The sequence below is a fragment of the Sinocyclocheilus rhinocerous genome, unplaced genomic scaffold (genome assembly GCF_001515625.1).
Source record: "Sinocyclocheilus rhinocerous isolate Xijiao unplaced genomic scaffold, SAMN03320098_v1.1 scaffold265, whole genome shotgun sequence".
NCBI lineage: Eukaryota > Metazoa > Chordata > Actinopteri > Cypriniformes > Cyprinidae > Sinocyclocheilus > Sinocyclocheilus rhinocerous.
Genome location: NW_015645861.1, coordinates 100,292 through 106,507, shown reverse-complemented (window position 1 = coordinate 106,507; position 6,216 = coordinate 100,292). Strand labels below are relative to the sequence as shown.

The 6,216-nt window shown below is 36.3% G+C and overlaps 1 protein-coding gene across 2 annotated transcripts in view; it reads left to right on the top strand.

The window, feature by feature from the left end:
• Window positions 1–6,216, top strand: part of LOC107706937 (insulin-like growth factor 1 receptor) — a 130,672-nt gene that overhangs the window by 93,444 nt on the left and 31,012 nt on the right. The window lies entirely within an intron of this gene.

Here is a 6,216-nt window from a genome sequence, read left to right as displayed (position 1 = left end):
ACCAATTTTCTGCTTTGTTTTTTTTTTTTTTTTACATGTTTATTGTGGTCTGTTGTACTTTGACAGATTTGAAACGATATGAGTTTGAGCAAACCGTGACATAATTTTCATTTTTGTCTGAACTATCCCTGTCAGTAAAGTACTGATATGAATGAGCAAGTTAGACAAATGTTATGCTTGAAAGATTGGTGAAAAAAATGCAGCTTGTACGTCTTCAGCATAATGCAACAAAACAATGTAGATTATGGTTTGGCTGGACAGCAAGATGTTTAGACGGATGTCTGCGTTTCTGTGGTGAGCGCAGTGCGGATGGCTTTAGCAGGGCTAGCCGAAAAATAGTTTTAATTACAGTACTGTGGTTGCAGTAAAAAGCTGCGAATCTTTGATCCGTTGTTATGTCAGCATTAGTATTTGTCCTTGTGGAAATTCAATTACAACGTCGTCAATGCGTAGTACGAGCATTTAGAGGTGCTTTTGTTTCGATACAAGTACGTACATGTTAAGTAAATCTGAACAGGAATGCTTCCAACACTGGTTGCTTTTTTGGCCATTTAGTTTTAGTTTTGCTTTTCATTGTACTGTATTTTATTCAGTATTTTTTATATATAATTTCATAATATTTTGGCAAATACAACAATTTTGCAACCTGTATTTATTTCTTAAATGATTATTATTTTTTTAACAGTTTCCTTTTGTTTTGAAATGTTCTGAAAATATTTGTTTAGTCATATTTTCCAGTTTTCCTGTGAATGTATATAAAACTCCATGTGTTGCTGACATAGACAACTGCACAGCTGGCTATTTCCACAACTGCAAATCAACTTTGTTGACCAGCATGGCAGGAATCACTCCTGCTTGCTAAACATCCCTGCAGCTGGATGCAAAGAAACTATGTGAATGAACACATTGCTTCTCGGGTTCAGATTGAGCCAAGTATGTCAAAAGCACACTGAAACTGCATTTCATTTTTTTTTTCAGAAGATTAATGTTTCTGTGGAATCCTATGACACTAGTGTGTAATTATATCGGTAGATTGGTAATATTTTAACAATTTTCTTGAAGTCTTTTCTCTGAAATTTCATTTTTGGACCCAACTTAAAATATTTCTCATCTCTTAAATGAATTTGTCTCCAGCTATTAAATAGGATGTGGTTTTCTAGCTTGTTTCCTGAGGGTCCAGGTGCTCATATTGGATCAGTTGTTGTGTATGAGAGTAGACAGTAATCTGATAGTTGATCAGCTCCCGGATGGAGAAAGAACATCCAAGATCTCCTTAGCCAAGTGTTCATTGTCATTCACCTATAGAAAATGAGGGCTATGCAGAATCTACATGCTCCAAGATTTTTAATGCATTAAACTTAAATGGTTGCAAAGGAAGTAAAATGTAAAAAAATATTTTATTCAAAATGGCATCCATGCTACAACAATCAGGTATGGTTTTGAAACATAAAAGAGAGCTATTGGCTATACTATTCAAAAGTTTGGGCTATTTATTTTTTTTAAGAAATTAATACTTTTATTCAGCAAGAATGCATTAAATTGATTGTCACAGTAAAGATATTTATTATATTACAAAAGATTTCTGCTTCAAATAAATGCTGTTCTTTTGAACTCTCTATACATCAAAGAATCCTGAAAAAATTTTTTAGCGTCGTTTCCACTGAAATATGAAACAGGACAACTATTTTCAATGATTTCTGAAGGATCATGTGACACTGAAGACTTGAGCTTGATGCTGAAAATTCAGCTTCGATCACAGGAATAAATTACATTTTAAATTATATTGAAATAGAAAGCAGTTATTTTCAATTGTAATAATTTTTCACAACATTACCGTTTTTACGGTATTTTTGATCAAATAAATGCAGTCGTGTTAAGCATGAGAGACTTCTTTTAACAGCAGTAAAAAACATACAGACCCAAAACTTTTGAACGTTAGTGTATATTAAAAATGAAAAAAGGATGAGCCCTTTTATATTCTGCATTTTTTTTTTCCTGATAAAATAGGGATTAATGTCATTACAGGAAAAAAAAATCTGGTTTAGTCAAACTGTTTCCCACGGTCTTTATGTACAGTAGCGTGGTGTACTGGTAAAGAACTAGGTTAGCAACTGAAAGGCTGTAGGCTCAAGTATCAAAAAGAGCCATGAATTATCACATTGTGCCCTTGAGAAAACAACATGCGCTATTTAAAATAAAGTGAATTATCTTTTAATAATGTACATCAAAAAAGCATCAACTAAGTATTTCAGAGCCTAAACTTGATGTTAAAGAACAGATAGTAGAATCGTCCTCTCTAACTTCCCTGACAAAGGCGCTCAGTCAAGGGTGTCTGGGTCTGGTTTGTTTTTTTCCGTGTTTAGACTAACTGAGATTCCAGCATGGTGGCCTTGTGAATACTCCACCGTAAGTGTCCTTAGCTGCAGACGGGATATCTCAGTCAGCCAAAATTAGCTGAGTTGTCTTCATTATGACCTGATGAAAGCTAAAACAGTTCTTTGCGGTAACTCTAAGCAAAACGGATGGATTCAGACCTCAGTTTTCTGCATGTTTTTTTTTTTTAGTTTTAAAGGCATAGTTCACCCAAAAATTTAAATTCTGTAATCATTTATTCATCCTCAAGTTGACGGTAGCCTTTGACTGCCATAGTATTTTTTTCCATACTATAGAAGTCAATGGCTACCGTCAACTGTTTGGTTACCAACATTCTTTAGAATATCTTCTTTTGTGTTTAAACCAAAACAGCTTTGAAACAACATGAGGGTGAGTAAATAATGACAGATTTTAGGGTGAACTATCCCTTTAACTTAAATATAGTTATTTGAAGCTGAACGTCTGACTCTCTTCAAGAATGTGCTCTTTGAACGCTGCTTGTGATCAAGAATAACTCAGATACACATTAAACCTCAGGCTAGGTTTTTAACGTGCGTTTTCGCAAAAGCGTTATCGTTTAACTCTTATCAGCCGTTTTTATTTACAAGCGTCCTCCAGGACGACTGTTGCATGTACAGCTTGAGCTTGTTTTTGCATCCAGCTTTTCTTCTCCCCTTGGCCTTGCTCGACCCCGCTGTAAGTTTACCCCAATTCCTGCGTTCCCAGAGACCCTCCCTGAAACCCGTCAGACCTTTGGCGCTGTGGAAAGGCCAACATTTTAAAAAATGAAAATAAATAGCCTTTCAGTGGCTTCTCTGAGATATGCGAGTCGTCTCCTCGTGGCCATTTGGAAAGCAAGTTTCCTGTCTTCCAGGCTGTAGTATGAGTGCGTAAGGAGAGATCTGGCAGCTGAGTTTCTCTGTTTAAATGTAGGCCATTCTTGTGCTAAAGCTGGTGTTTTCCTTGCTGGTGCTCTGACCTGAATCAGTTTTTCCTCTCCCCTTTTACAATTCGCTCTTATTTAGAATGATAGCAGAGGACTCTGGTCGAATTATACATAGTCTCGGTCGGATGGAAAATGCGGACTGGATTTGTTTGTACAGCGGGGCTGGGTTTCACACTTAACACATGCACTGTATGTGTCATATGAGAATGAGGGCAAAAAAGAGCTGACCGCAGGAAAACTCGGTGTTTGTGTGTGTCTGCAAGCAGACAAATGCACTTTTTTTTTCATTCAGTGCAATAGTTGCGCCAATATTTTTTTTTTCCAGGTGCATTTAATAAACAATGTATTGGATTTAGTTTATTTGGAAGATTGGCAATGTAAGTGTCCTTAGCTGCAGACGGGATATCTCAGTCAGCCAAAATTAGCTGGGTTGTATTCATTATGACCTGATGAAAGCTAAAACAGTTCTTTGCGGTAACTCTAAGCAAAACGGATGGATTCAGACCTCAGTTTTCTGCATGTTTTTTTTTTTTAGTTTTAAAGGCATAGTTCACCCAAAAATTTAAATTCTGTAATCATTTATTCATCCTCAAGTTGACGGTAGCCTTTGACTGCCATAGTATTTTTTTCCATACTATAGAAGTCAATGGCTACCGTCAACTGTTTGGTTACCAACATTCTTTAGAATATCTTCTTTTGTGTTTAAACCAAAACAGCTTTGAAACAACATGAGGGTGAGTAAATAATGACAGATTTTAGGGTGAACTATCCCTTTAACTTAAATATAGTTATTTGAAGCTGAACGTCTGACTCTCTTCAAGAATGTGCTCTTTGAACGCTGCTTGTGATCAAGAATAACTCAGATACACATTAAACCTCAGGCTAGGTTTTTAACGTGCGTTTTCGCAAAAGCGTTATCGTTTAACTCTTATCAGCCGTTTTTATTTACAAGCGTCCTCCAGGACGACTGTTGCATGTACAGCTTGAGCTTGTTTTTGCATCCAGCTTTTCTTCTCCCCTTGGCCTTGCTCGACCCCGCTGTAAGTTTACCCCAATTCCTGCGTTCCCAGAGACCCTCCCTGAAACCCGTCAGACCTTTGGCGCTGTGGAAAGGCCAACATTTTAAAAAATGAAAATAAATAGCCTTTCAGTGGCTTCTCTGAGATATGCGAGTCGTCTCCTCGTGGCCATTTGGAAAGCAAGTTTCCTGTCTTCCAGGCTGTAGTATGAGTGCGTAAGGAGAGATCTGGCAGCTGAGTTTCTCTGTTTAAATGTAGGCCATTCTTGTGCTAAAGCTGGTGTTTTCCTTGCTGGTGCTCTGACCTGAATCAGTTTTTCCTCTCCCCTTTTACAATTCGCTCTTATTTAGAATGATAGCAGAGGACTCTGGTCGAATTATACATAGTCTCGGTCGGATGGAAAATGCGGACTGGATTTGTTTGTACAGCGGGGCTGGGTTTCACACTTAACACATGCACTGTATGTGTCATATGAGAATGAGGGCAAAAAAGAGCTGACCGCAGGAAAACTCGGTGTTTGTGTGTGTCTGCAAGCAGACAAATGCACTTTTTTTTTCATTCAGTGCAATAGTTGCGCCAATATTTTTTTTTTCCAGGTGCATTTAATAAACAATGTATTGGATTTAGTTTATTTGGAAGATTGGCAATATTTTCCTCCAAAATAATTATTTATTAACATATATGTTGGATTATTTTTCTCTATTTGTTTTAATTTGTTTGGAAGGTTAGCAGCATTTTTTTTCCCTCAAAAATTATTTTTCAATAGCATGTATTAACTTATATGTTGGATTATTTATTCTTACTATTTATTTTAGATTTTTTTTGGAAGGGTGGTAATGTTTCTCTGAAAAAGTGATTTTCTGTGGCATTTATGTTGGGACCCCCCCCTGTTTGGTTGTTTATTTATTTACAATTATTTTAGTTTCAATTTTAGTTTATTTGGAAGGTTAGAAATATTTCCCTCATTTTTCATGGTCATTTGTTTTATATAGGGCTGCAATATGTGTTGGATTGTTTGTTTGTTTTATATTAATATGATTTTGTTTGAACCGATTCTTTATTGCTTCTATTAAAAACTTCAAACTCAGTTTGTTTTCATTTCTGATGGTAAATTATTCTATACAGTAGCTCTTTTTTTTTAGCACCTGAGAACTGGTGACTGTTTGCATTGTCGTCTACAGTACCTATGGTATGATTTCCGTGCGAAACACTTTAATATAATTAATCAAATTGAACAATTAAGTCTATTGCATATAAAATATAAATTTGTCACATTACTAATTTACTGGTATTGTTATTTTTTATATATATATATATAGTTTTTAATGAGACTTTCTGCATTTCTGCAAAGTTAATTTTGAGTAGCAGTCTAGTCTTTCTCACCAGCCCAAAGCGTCTAATGGTGATGAGGTCATAGGTTTTGATATTTTAAGTAGTTTTTTGGCAGAAGGAAGTGTATACGTAAAGGAATCCTTTGACTGTGGTGATGTATGTGTCTGGACTTGTTTGTGAACTGTACAGCATTGTATCCTTGGGGCTGTTTGCAGTAACCTTTATCAGTCAAGCTTGAAAGACACTACGGAGGTCGAGAGGAAATAGACAATAACGGGGCGAGGAAGTGTTATCACATGACCCTGACCCAGAGCTGCAAACCGCTTGGGCTTAAGCCAGGCTTTTAACCTCACAGCCGGGTCAGGAAATTAACCAGCTTTATTTGAGCCTGCGTTTGACTTCCTGAATGTTGTAGACTAGTTAAAAATGGATCTTGCAAGGAGGATCTGAAAGCAATATAAAAAGCAGATAGGTCTAATTTTACCCATCACCTTCTGTTTATCATTTTGTCTTTCTTTTACTCTTTTTCATAGAGTAAATATATAT